The sequence below is a fragment of the Malania oleifera genome, chromosome 9 (assembly GCF_029873635.1).
Source record: "Malania oleifera isolate guangnan ecotype guangnan chromosome 9, ASM2987363v1, whole genome shotgun sequence".
Taxonomy (NCBI): domain Eukaryota; kingdom Viridiplantae; phylum Streptophyta; class Magnoliopsida; order Santalales; family Ximeniaceae; genus Malania; species Malania oleifera.
This window is the reverse complement of record NC_080425.1, coordinates 68,836,637-68,851,402: the sequence shown is the minus strand read 5'-3', so window position 1 is coordinate 68,851,402 and position 14,766 is coordinate 68,836,637.

Here is a 14,766-nt window from a genome sequence, read left to right as displayed (position 1 = left end):
ACACACATGCTTTCCTAAAAATTAATTTATTGATAAATAATACTAATTTGTATGGAAAAATAATTGCTTTAGTTTATTCTCTTACCTGGTACTGAAGAAAACCCCCTAAAAATTCCACTCATCCTGCACCCGCAGGGTTCCCCGTTCAACACCCTGAATTCCACAATCCCCAGAACCAAACTTCAGTATTTTCACGTGAATATCATTTCCTATAACTATGAAAAGACCAAATTTGGCATAAAAAGCCTTACCTCAACTTGGGAACGAATTTCAACTCGCTTCCACCAACGATCTGCTCCGATAGATTTGGAGAGAACTTCCTCAGGAGCATCGTGGTGGCCTCAGATCATCAATCTGGTGAACGATGGAGCCTAAATCGAAAAGAGAGGAGAGAGAAACCATAGAGGAGAGAGAGAGAGTAAGAAATTTTTTGATTTTCTGCGTTTAAACCCAAGTTTTAGGCTATTTATAGGGCCAGATTTATCGATGAGACACGTCACCTCGTCGACGAGTCCCTTAAGAGTTTCATCGACGAACCTTCACCTCTCGTCGATGAAATTCATAATTTCCAAAACCCTCCTTGGTATTTTCTTATCGACAAGACATACCCTCGTCGAAGAGCCCAATTGTCACGTCGTTGACGAACGCGTAGCGTTTGCACCCTTTTTTCTATTCCCATTTTTCTCTCTCTTAATTATTCTTAAAATACTATTATACTTTGGGTCATTACATTCTCCCCTCCTTATAAAATTTCGTCCTCGAAATTTACTTTTCATACAAATCATCATCCCTTAAAGGAAAAATGGTCTACTTATTTTATCACTTATCCTCACTTATGGCGAATGAATACCGTGGTTACATTCCGAGTTTTGGGAGATTACATATACGAAAGAAAATTCCCCCAAAACTAAAATATCACTTACTAACTAAAGTATTACATGTACGTGCAAAAGAAATACTACACAATCACTTACATTTCTAGTTATATCTGATCTTCTTGGAACAATTGTGGGTATTTCTGTCTGATTTGCTGCTCGAGCTCCCAAGAAGCCTTTTCTATTGCATGATTCCTCCATAGAACCTTTACTAAAGGAATCTTCTTATTTCATAGTTCTTGTTCCTTTCTGTCCAGAATCTGCATTGGTACCTCCTCATAGACTAGCGAATCACTAAACTCTAACTCACCATAACTGATAATATGAGAAGGATCTGGATAGTGTAGGTGGCAAAGCTAGCCTATAAGCCACTCACTTTCTCTAAAATCTCAAATGGACCAATAAACCTAGGGCTAAGTTTACGCTTCCTACCAAACCTCATAACCCCTTTCAACGGAGCTATCTTCAAAAATACATGATCACCCACATCGAACTTCAAATTCCTGCAACGAATATCGGCATAACTCTTCTGTCGGCTTTGAGTTGCACTAATTCTATCCCTAATGATTCGAACCTTATCGTACGCCTATTGTACAAGCTCTGGTTCCACAACTCGCCGCTCACCCATCTCGTCCCAATACAAAGGAGATCGACATCTCTTACCGTATAAAGCCTCAAAAGGTGTCATGCCAATGCTGGCATGATAATTGTTATTATACGCGAACTCTACCAGCGGCATGAACTGAGTCCAACTACCCCCAAAATCTAATACACACACTTGGAGCATATCTTATAGTATCTGTATCGTCCTCTCAATCTACCCATCTGACTAAGGATAAAATGTCGTGCTAAACAATAACTGAGACCTTAAAGCTTTCTACAAGCTTCTCCAAAATTGTAACGTGAAACACGGGTATCGATTTGACACAATAGATACTGGCACGCCATAAGAACAAACTATCTCCTGAACATAAATCTCCACCAAGCGGTTAAGGGAATAGCTGATCTTGATAAGGAGGAAATGGGCGGTCTTAGTCAATCGATCTACTATCACCCAAATCGCATTTTGGCCATGTGATGTCGATGGTAGCCTTGAAATGAAGTCCATGGATATATGATCCCACTTCTACTCTAGGATAAATAATGGCTGCAACTGACCCACTGGCCTCTAGTGCTCAGCTTTTACCTACTGGCACGTCAGACACTGGGCTACATACTCGGCAATCTCTCTCTTCATACCACTCCACCAATAAAACTCTTGCAGATCCTTGAACATTTTCATACTGCTAAGATGAACTATATACAAAGATCTATAAGCCTCCTCCAAAATAGTCTACCTGATCCCAACATCAGTAGGAACACACAATCTGGAACGGAACCGTAAAGTTTCATCATCTGAAATGTAGAATTCCTTTCCCAGACCAGTCTGCACTCTATCTTTCACCTCTACTAATTCTGGATCTTCCTTCTGAGTGACTTTAATTCTTTCCTGCAGAGTAGGTTGTACCACTAGGCTGGCGATACATACTGAAAAGTTACTCTCAATCAATTCAATGTCGAGTCTCTCCAGATCCATCACGATCGGATGCTGAAGCTCCATAGCCACCAACGCTGATTCCCCAGACTTCCTGCTCAGTGCATCAGCTACCACATTTGCTTTCCCTGGGTGGTAACTGATAGTACAATCAAAATCTTTAATTAACTCTAACCACCTTTTTTGTCTTATATTCAATTCCTTCTGAGTGAAGAAATACTTTAAACTCTTATGGTCAGAGAAAATCTCGCACTGCTCGCCGTACAGGTAATGCCTCCAAATCTTCAATGCATGTACCACTGCAGCCAATAAAGATCATGGGTAGTGTAGTTCTTTTCATATTCTTTCAACTGTCTGTACGCATACGCCACCACCCTGCCATGCTACATTAATACACAACCAAGTCCCTTCAAGGACGCATCACTGTAAATAGAACCCTCACCCCCTGACGGGATGATCAGTACTGGTGCTGTGACTAGCCTTTGCTTCAATTCCTGAAAACTCTGCTCACAGCTGTCATCCCATTCAAATCTGGCATTCTTCCTCGTCAGTCATGCCAGAGGCCCTGATAAAGTTAAGAATCCCTCGACAAAACGATGGTAATATCTGACTAACCCCAAGAAACTTCTTATCTCTTAGACGTTCATCGGTCTAGCCCAATTCACTACCGCATCAATCTTACTAGGATCCACAGAAATTCCATCTCCTAAGATAACATGCCCCAAAAACACAACTTTCTCGAGCCAGAAGTCGCATTTACTAAATTTAGCATACAACTTCTTCTCCTTAAGCATCTGCAAAACCTGCCTCCAATGTATCTCATGCTTTTCATAGCTCCTTGAATAGACCAACACATCATCAATAAAAATAACAACAAACTGGTCTAAAAATGGATGGAAGATCCTATTCATCAAATCTATAAATATCGTAGGAGCATTCGTCAGACCAAATGGCAAAACAAGGAACTCGTAATGCCCATACCTCGTCCTGAAAGTCGTCTTCGATAAATCTTCTGCTCTCACCTTTACTCCATGGTAGCCTGACCTGAGGTCGATCTTAGAATACACCCATGTACCCTAGAGCTAGTCAAACAAATCATCGATACGGGGTAGAGGTGCTTGTTCTTAATTGTCACTTTATTAATCTCCCTGTAATCTATGCACATCCACATAGACCCGTCCTTCTTTTTCACAAATAGTACCAAAGCTCCCTATGGGGATACACTAGATCGTATAAAACCCTTATCAAGTAAATCCTGCAATTGATCTTTCAGTTCTACCAATTCTGCTAGCGCCATTCGATACGGTGCTTTAGAGATCGGCGTTGTACCTAGAAGTAGATTAATGGAAAAATCTACCTCACGATCAGGTGGCAAACCCAACAATTCATCTGGAAACACATCTATAAATTCTTTCACTATTGGCGTGTTAATGAGCTTCAATTCATTCTCCGACATTTCTTTCACGAAAGCTACAAATCCTTGACAACCACTTAGGAGCAGTCTCCTCGCCTGAATAGCTGAGACCATATGAGGTAAAGATCGCACTTGTGACCCTATAAATCTAAATTCTAGTCTTCCTGGCGGTCTGAATATCACTTCTCTTGCACGGCAGTCTATACTAACAAAATTAGTCGACGAATTCGTAACCCTCATCGACAAAATTCAGGCTCCACCAAACCTCTGTCGGTAAGTTCTCATAGATGAGACAAGAGTCCCCGTCGACGAGCCCAAGAAGGCTACTCGTCGACAAGCGGTATGCATTCGTCTACGAGACCCTACTGAGTCTCTTTTAAAAAATCCTTTTCTCTCATTTTCCTTTATTATTTATTTGCTATAATTCTCCAAGTCTCTACATATCATGTAATTTAAGTAATTAAAAACTGTAGTTTAAATCATTTCGTTTCAAACTCCTATTAAATAAAAACCCGGCCCCCGGCCATCAAATAAACCCGACTCACAACCGTCAAATAAAACCTGGCGCCCAACCATCATATTAAACCCGACTCATAGTCGTCATATCAAATCCATGTATTATTCACAAGCAATTCCAGTATGTTTCACCAACAGTTCTAGTATATTTCACAATCATTCCAAATTTTGGTTACACTATAAACCATCTAAATTTATTCACCTGCCACACAATTTCAATACTTAAACATGATCCAGGAGATAACCAAGAAAACACTGTATTTTTAGTTCGTGAGATAAATCAAATATTCCACTATTCATATTATTTAAAATACCGTACCATGTATCCTAGGTTTGTAAAATTCCTGTTGAACGGTTGGTTTTCAAAATAATCTTTGAACTCATAAATAAATAAATATATAACATTTTAATTAATTCATATTTAATAAAAAAAACTGACTTAACTTAATCCCTTTACTTGTTTATTGAGAGAGTTCCTACGACGCTCCTATAGCCCACCCTAAGGTGATACGGAGCCCAAAACCCTGAAAACACACTTCCCTAGTTCAATTAACTTAAATCCCATATTAGCAACTATTAAACATCTCTAAGCCCATACACCCCATTTAAATAATTATATACTAGACAAGCAGTTCATTTCTACCCTTACACCTCAACTTTGGGGTGATGCTTGGAAAGACCCCGTTCAAAAATCCACTTCTCTAGACTTGTAGAGAAACTCCCTTAGATCCTTGCGGTAACTTTCGATCATTGATTCAGGTAGCGAACGATGAGATATCATAGAAAGAGAGTGAGGCGTGCAGTTTTAAAGAGAGAGATAGATAGATAGATAGATAGATAGAGAGAGAGAGAGAGAGAGAGAGAGAGAGAGAGAGAGAGAGAGAGAGAGAGAGAGAGATTTTCTAATTTCTTAATGAAGAAGTAACTTAAAAATCAATTTATAGGCCGTTGACCTGGTCACATTCGTCAACGAATCAAAGAAATGGAGCCTTCATTGACGAATTACAGAAAGACTTTCGTCAATGAAAGAAGGGGTTCGTTGACAAACCCTAAGCCTGAAATTTCTATCGTTCGGGATCTCTTCGTCGATGACACTTGAACTTTGTCGACAAACCACAGAAGGGCATTCGTCGATGAAACAAGGGATTTGTCGACGAAGCCTACTACTTTGCCCTTTTTAAATTTCCTTTTTCCTTTTCTTATTTATTTCTTTTATTTTCTGGGTTCATTTTTCTACATTGTATACCAAACATGATGCTATAGTCTATAGTATGCCTCAAGTATCTGAAATTCCACTTGACAACATCCCAATGTTGTCATCCTGGATTTGAAAGAAACTTGCTCATAACACTAACAAGTTGTGCCAGATTCGGTCTTGTACAGACCATAGCATACATTAAGCACCCCACTACACTAGCATATGGAACCTTTGACATGTCATCATCTTCATCATCTGCATTCAGGCACTGGGCAGTAGACAATCTAAAATGATTCGACAAAGGTGTACTCACCAATTGTACATTCTCCATGCTAAATCTCTCCAACACCCTCTTAACATAGCTATGCAGAGATAACAACAATCTCCTAGAAGCTGTGTCTCTGCGAATCTCCATCCCAAGAATCTTCTTAGCCACACCCAAATCCTTCATGTCAAATTCTTTTTTCAACAGGGTTTTCAACTTGTTGACCATAGTCATATTCTTCGCAGCAATCAACATGTCATGCAAAATGACTAACCTTATTTCTAAGTGAGGATCGAGTGGTTACTCCACGTGATGGTTCGCCTATGATTTGATCTATGGAATGATTCTTTATGTACTTCCATTCTTTAGGCGGTTCATTAACCTCATTTTCAACTTGATTATTTTCAGAAGATGTTTCTTTAATTTTATTTCTCTTATATGAATTATCTTCAATGGATAATTTTTCAATTCCATTATTTATCTCAATTTCATCCTCATCAGTCTTTTTGGAGAAACGATTTGACTCATCGAATACTACATGGATAGATTCTGCAACAGTTAAAGTTTGTTTATTATATATCCTATAGGCTTTACTATCTAAGACATATCCTAGAAAAATGCCTTCATCATATTTCACATCAAACTTTCCAAAATGTTCATTGTCTCTAAGTACAAAACAGTTGCGGCCAAAGACATGAAAATACGTTATGTTTGGTCTATGACCATTCTACAATTCATATGGAGTTTTATTTAAGGATTATCTAATTAAAACTCTATTTAGAACATAGCAGGCGGTATTCACTGCCTCAGCCCAGTACTTAGGTAGTTTATGTTCGTTAAGCATAGTTTTAGCCATTTCTTGTATAGACATATTCTTTCTTTCAACTACACCATTCTTTTGTGATGTTCTAAGAGCCAAAATATAATGAGCTATTCCTAATGAATTGCAGTAATCTTCCATGCTTTGATTTTTAAATTCTCCACCCCTATCACTTTGAATTTTATTGATAGTATATCCCTTTTCATTTTGGATTTTCTTGCATAAGTTTATGAATTATTCACATGCTTTATCTTTCTGAGCTAAGAATAATACCTATGTATATCTTGAATAATCATCAACTATAACAAATGCATATAATTTTCCTCCTAAACTTTGAATTAGGTTTGGACCAAATAGATCTAAGTGTAGCAACTGGAGTGGCCTAGAAGTGGAAATTACTTTCTTCTTCTTAAAACTAGATCTTGCTTGTTTTCCTAATTGACAAGCATCACAAATTTTATCTTTGACAAATTTTGTCTTAGGCAATCCCTTAAATAAGTCTCCCTTAACTAGTTTAGATATTAAGTCCATGTTTGTGTGTCTTAGTCTCCTATACCAAATCCAACTAATTTCATTCATAACAGAGAAGCATATCACACTTTGTGAGGTTAAGTTATAAAAACTGGTGGTGTATGCGTTTTCATGACGCTTAGCGGTGAATAGTATCTTATTATCAGTTTTATGTTCAACAATGCACTTGTCATGTTCAAAAAACACTTTGTAACCTTTATCACACAATTAGCTTATACTCAATAAGTTGTGCTTTAAACCATAAACCAATAAAACATCATCTATAATTAGTGATGGATCGTTACCAACTTTACCTACACATGTGATCCTTCCTTTAGCATTATCCCCAAAAGTTCGTCCTTGGGTGTGATGGATGTGAACTTAGCTTTATCCCCGGTCATGTGATGTTAACATCCGTTGTGTAACGACCCAAGTAATAATGGTATTTAAATAATAAAGAGGTAGGAAAATGGAATCAGAAAACAGAAAAAGGCAGCCGACTTCGTCGACGACATTGCATTTTGGAGGTGATAATTCTCAGAAATTTCCCCAGGCCTTGTCGACGAACACGGGGGTTTCGTTGACGAGGTCCCGTCTCGTCGACGAGAAGATACCGAGACAGGAATTTTGGGAAGTCTGAAATTCATCGACGAGGGTGCAGATTCATCGATGAACTTTCTACAAGACTCGTCGACGAGGTGATGTGGCTCGTCGACGAATCCTGCAGTATAAATAGCCCTAAACTGATTTTAATCGCAGAAATTTGCCGTAGTCTCTTTCTCTCTCTCTCTACCCCTATGGATCCTCCCTCTTCTTCCTTCGATTTCGGCCCCGTCAGTCACCGGATCGATGATCTGAGGCCACCACGACGCTCCTAGCGGAGTTCTCTACAAGTCTGCCGAAGCAGATCATCGGTGGGACAAAGTTGGAATTCATCCCAAATCCAGGGTAAGGTCTTTTATTCGGAATTTGAGTTTCCAGAAGTTGTAAGAAATGTTATAGACGTAGAAATAGTAATGTTTTATTCTGAGATTTATGATTTTCAGGGTGTTGAGAGAAGAATCCTGCGGGTGTTGGACCCATTATAGTAGGGGATTTTTAGCAGGATTCAGGTAAGAGAAATATGCTATGCTAGGTTATTCGAGTATGGTTTCAGTATAAAATTATATATATTCTACTAGCGTATTATTCACAGCAGAGATTTATACAATTTATCAAGTATGATTAATATGTTTTAAAATTACTGTGTAGCTTGAGAATATAGATATAGTATAGAAACATGTTTTACAGTATTTTTCAAAGATGTATTTTACAAAATATACAAACAGTGAATATATTATACAGCAATTATAGAAATACCATGATTATACAGTCTTACAGTACCATGACATATAGATTCACAATTAATTACAGAAACACAGTTGATATAGATACAGTTTCCTACAGCGTCATGGTTTATATAGTTATTACAGAATCAAGGTAAAACAGATAGTTGTATATAGAGATGTATTATATAGTATCAGACCCTGTTGGACCATATAGTTACAAAGCACAGTACCGTAGCTACATATAGTTTATAGAGTGCAACACATATTCAGATAATACGTAGTATAGGTCGATCGCCTAAAGCCCACGAGTGGACATGCTCCCCATCAGATATGGGTTGAGGAGGGCTGATCAGACTATGGAGTATAGTGATTTATTCTTGGTTGGCCAGCCAGGGTAAATCCTGCCTATGGGCCGCACAACCCTGTCATGAGGGGTTCAATCATAACACACAGTTATCCACAGGGAAGTTTATAGTTATTACTATGTTTATACAGATTTACAAAAACAGAATATATATATATATATATATATATATATATATATATATATATTAGAAGTATTTTGAGTAGAAACCTAAAGTACAGAAATGTTAAGCAACATGAGAAAGGTGATGGTTTATATTACTAATATTGTATTTTACAGATTCAGTGATACAAGATTATACAGTAATAGATTTTCACAGTATTGTAACTCATTTGCCACACACTAGCGATAACATATTTCATCTTATTGAGCATTGGCTCATCCCAATTACTTTAACATTTTTCAAGTATTCTAGGTAGGCGATCAGATTAGGCTCGCAGATAGAGGGGCCTCGGTATTGCCCTGACAGTAGTGTGAGTATTTTTGGGAGTATTTTTGTACAGCCCTAAACAATTGAGGGTATTTTGGAAAACAGACATATATGTATATTTTGGGAAACATGTTAGCACTCTAGTATTGTATATAACAACGTATGGTTATGTTTATTTGATTTTCGCTTCTTGCTGCTTAGGTTGATAATTGGGTTTAATCCAGTGTGGTATTAGAGCATTTTAAATGTTATAGTATAAAATAAAATAAAAAACCCAGTTAAATAGCAGGTCGTTACACGCTATCCACATGCCATCTGTCTTTTAAGGAGGATGATCTTAAGTATATCTACAATACATAATCAAATAACTACTTTTGGTACCTAGATTTTCTTGGGTCCATGGGGGTTAGCACTTGATTCTTCTTTGACTTTCCGGACTTTCTTGATTTTGACATCTTTGTTTTTAAAAGAATAGTCAAACTTAATGTGACCCAACCTCTTACATTTAAAACATGTAACATTTTTATAAGAGTCTTTAGTTGGAACATAAGCTATTGACTCTTTTACAAAATATCCCATGTAAAGATGTCTCTGTTTTGTGTTATCCTTTCCATTATAACCAAGACCTTCCTTTTCTAAGGAGTTTCTTTGAATTCCAAGGAGTTTTTCAAAATTAGTTTGTCATTCTGTAAACTTACCAATAATTTTAGATTTATTGGTAAGTTTTGTGAGGGATGCATGAGATTCATTTTGACTTTCTACTAACCTTGAAAGTTCTTTAACTTTACTTTTCAAATCAAAAATTTTCTTAATTTGCTTTTCAAGCATTTTAATAGTGTACAATATTCTTGTTTCAATTCATTGAATGAAGTATGTCATTCTCATTTCAGAATCACTAGAATAATAAGAAGATGATGAGAATGATGACTGTACCTCAAGGTCATCATGTGCCATTAGACATAGATTTGCAATCTCATCATCACTAGATCCAGATTCTGAACTACTTGTGCAGTGCATATCCCAACCAAATTTTAGCGCTTTCTTATTTTTCTTGGAGGCTTTCATTAGTTTGGGACACTCAGGCTTGATGTGTCCAACCTCTTTTGGCAGTTGTAGCAAGTTGGTCGATCTTCCTTCTTTTTCTTCATGTTGACTCTCCTTTTTCTAATTTTGAGTTTTGGAATTTTCTGTTGAACTTCTTATTCCTCTTCAAGAACTTCCCAAACTTCTTTGTTAGCAAGGTCACGTCGTCTTCTGTATCAGAATCACTTCCTTCACTAGAGTTGTTTGATGATGCCTTAAGCGCGGTATTTTCTTTGCCTTATTTTGCTGACTTTTTCTCTCATTTATGGCTAGCTCATAGGTGATGAGGATCCAATTAGTTCATCCACATACATCTCCTTTAGATTTCTTCCTTCTGCTATTGTAGTAGCTTTAGCTTCCCACACTGGAGGCAGTCTCCTAAGGATTTTCCTGATCAACTCATACGTAGGGTAAGATCAACTCATATTTGTACAGATTTCCAATCTTTCTATGTATACTCATCTTCAGTTTTAGGTATATTTACCTTATCAATTACTTTCATAGGAACACGATTTCCCTTAGTAACTATTTCTCATACCTTCCAATCTACATTTAACAGATATATGCTCATCCTACGTTTCCAATAGGTGTAATTTACACCACAAAAAATTGGAGGTCTAGTGGACTAGTTTCCCTCACCGAATGGAGTTACACCAATGTGTGCTATGTGATCGTTTTTAAAAAATAACGATTAAGTCTATGTAACCTGCTCTGATACCAAATGTGAATTACGGTGTTATCTCAAGAGGGTGTGAATTGGGTATTTTAAAAAAAAAAAATCCTTTAGGTTCTAATTTTGAAAACAATCAATTACAAAGTTCCCAGCTACTAATTACTACCGCAATCAATTCAATTTTTTTTTAAATTAATCAACCCAATAAGTAATTTTGTGTGTCTTTATCGAGCACACAATATTACCCAATTATTCAATCATTCACCAATTGATCAACACATACACAATATGATTACATGGAATTTAAATAGAGATAAGGGTAAGAGAGATGCAAACTCGATTTTACGAGGTTCGGCCTACCCCAGCCCACGTCCTCGCCTTGAGTAACCCACTCAAGGATTTCACTAAATAATCCGCTCGTTTAACTGGGACTGAGCTTCCCTTACAACCTGCTGCTTACAAGAGGCGTAGCTTCCTCCTTAGTCCCGGTTCACAACCCGAATCGTGTATACAAAATGGAATTACAATTTCTGCAAAAACTCAAATGCTTCTACACAAAGCCAGTGAGTACAAGATAAATCCATAATACATAACCATATGATAAATGCTTGAAGCTCAATGTGTATGTACCAATATGATAGTTATATTATGAATGAGAAGCTTCACAAATCCACCATTTAATCAATATCTCCAAAAAATAATTTTTATAAATAAATGCTTTGGAGAACTTCGGGGTTGATTTTCGAATATTTTATGCAAGAATATAAAACGAGATCCTTTTAAAATATACTAGAATAATACGTGGATCTACGTTCTCGCTATCAAATATTTTGTAAGATTAAATCTTTGAATAAATATATGACTTTAAATATTCCAAAGACTTAAACTCTATATTTTAAAAAAAATATTCCTCAAGAATATGTATTTAGATGCTCTGAGAATTTTCAATCAAATAGTTTTTGCAATAACCAAATATCAAATCTTTAAATGAAAGTATAAACTTGAATATCCCAAATATTCAACCTCTTAGAAAAAATCCTTTCTTAAATAAAACTTATCAAGTAATAACACACGGATTTTGCTTGTCAATAAAATAGCAGATCTATGCATAAGAGAGATAGAAAATCTTTGAAATATATATATTGATGCCACAAACAATCACTAGTTTATCAAACCTCAATCACCAAGGATCTCTTGCAAGATTTGTAAATTTAAATCCCTTTGAAAAGTTGAGTTGATTTTCCTAAAAAGTATGAATACAGTCGAGTATTGGCAAAATCTTTTGAGTGGAGGCTCACTTAGTACAAAATCACCAGATTAGTCTCTCTAACGTGTATCTCCTTGTATCTTTAGGGTTTGGGGTGTGTTTATATAATGTTCTTGCTCTTAGATTGAATCCTAGTCGTCAAATCATTTAAAAATGAGGGTTTTACGTCCATGTCCGCACTAAAAACACGTTCAGCGTCCCGACCTTCGTCGACGAGTTGGTAAGTTCGTCGACGAGTTTATAACACTCGTTCGTCGACGAGGCTATGAGTTCATTGACAAGAGCCCTATTTGAAATTTTAGTACTCTTGGTATTTTCTTGTCGACGAGGCAATGTGTTCATCATCGAGTGTGGCCTTCATATGTTTGTCAATGAGACCAAGGGGTTCGTCGACGAGGCCTCTAATAATTTGCCTCGAAAATTCATTTCAACTTAGAACTATTTCAAATAAATTATTCATGAGATGCATGAGTCCTAAGGTCAGTCTAAGATGTAATTGAGCTTCAAAATATATCATATGACATGTAAATACATCAAATCTAGATAACAATTCCCATTAAAGTCCTCAACTAGAAGCTTGTTCCTTCATCCTTCTTTGCTTTTAGTTCCATGGGTTGTGCCAGGTTTATACGCTCTACTCCTCGTGGCTTCCATGACTCATTCACGTTTCATGCATGCTAAATAATATTTCTACTCACAATCTCAATGCATAAATAAAATATCAAGTGATTTGTCATTATCTAAATAGGATTGGACTCATAGAGTCAACAATCATCATTATATTCTTCCTCAGTTTTAGGAACTCTAGTTGTACCCTCAGTTTTCATAGGAACATAATTACCCCTAGAGACAACTCTTCACACCTTCCAATCAATGTTCTGAAGATAGATGCGCTTCCTTTATTTCCAAAAGGTGTTACTAACACCACTAAAAACTGGAGGGCGTGTGGAAGTGGTTCCCTCAGGGAAAGGGGTCACAGTGCTATGAGCCATCTAGATCTTTTGCAAACTAACTATTAAGCCTAAGGTACTAGGCTCTAATGCCAAATTTTAGCTTTACTATAATCCCAAGAGGGGGGTGAATTGGTATTTTAAAATTTATCCCCGAGGTCAATCTATTGTGTATAAAATAAATCAGTATATATTTTTAGCAGAAATTAAACTACATTAGAAATTTAACCAAACATGTACAATAAAGCAGTAAATAGGACAACACCAAAAATGTTATCGAGGTTCGGAAAACTACCTACGTCCCCGCCTTGGCTAACAAACACAAAGATTACACTATATGCTCACTTAGCAGGTGGAGCGGCACCTAAAACAACCAGGTCAATTAGCATAGGGGCGACCTCAACCTTTACAAACAATCCTTCCCGGACTAGATTACCGCCTCCTCAGGCCATGCCTGGAATACAACAGTATTTCTCAATAATAAACTGGGTACAATGATTATGCTTCTCATTCAAGTAGATATATACCAAATGTAATCAATCAACCACACATCAACTGTATAGGAAATTGTAAGCTCGGTGATGTGATTTTAAGCAGGCAAACACTCAACAAAGTATAATCACAAATATGCTCAAGAGTGTTCTAACAAGATATTTCTTTGAAACAAGATATAACAAAATAATAGATTAGGGTTTCAAAGATGCTGATCAAATATTCAAACTAACTTAAAATATTTTCCTCAATGAAATAAGCATAAGAGTTGTTTGAAAAATATAGCTTGTAAAATACTTTGCACATAAAAATTATAGTTGTAGGAATCTTGTAATAACAATGCAAAGATCCTCAAGCTACTGAGTTTTCCCAACACAAGATTTATCAAATTTAAATCTGTGGGTTAACTCTTTGCTTAACCATCCAAAATCAATAACAATCAACAACCAAAATATTGAGAGTATTAAGCAATCTATAACAAAGCAATAGCACAAGAAAAACTCTCACAATACTAGGATTGATAAAAGGAATGAGTGTATGAGAAGACTTGAAATAGTATGGGCAAGATAAGCTGTTTGAGTTTGAGAGGATTTTTCACTAATGATTTTTCTAATCTAATGCTAATCTTCACAAATAAGGTCCTATTTATAGAAGTAGGCCAAATTATAACTGTTAAGGACAAGGGGAGAATTATTAAAATTTTTTTAAAGCCATTAATAAATATTAACCCCATTTAACCGTGCTTAATCGTGATAAAAATAAAACAACACGAGAGTTTTTGGGTGGCTGAACCACAGTTCGGTCACCCAAATAGACTCAGTAGAAAAAGTTACTTTTTGAAGTTCGGTCGCCTAAGAAAGGGTTCGGTCTGCTGAACCGAGGTGATTTCCATTCTGTCCGCGTTTCGGTCGCCTGATCTAGAGTTTGGTTTACCGAACTTATGTGTTCAGTCGCCCGAGGCCATTTTGACGGCGAAGTTCAGGCTGCCGAGTTGGTGAGGAGAGGTCAGATCAGCGGTTCGGTTGACCATGGACGGTATGTGTGTTT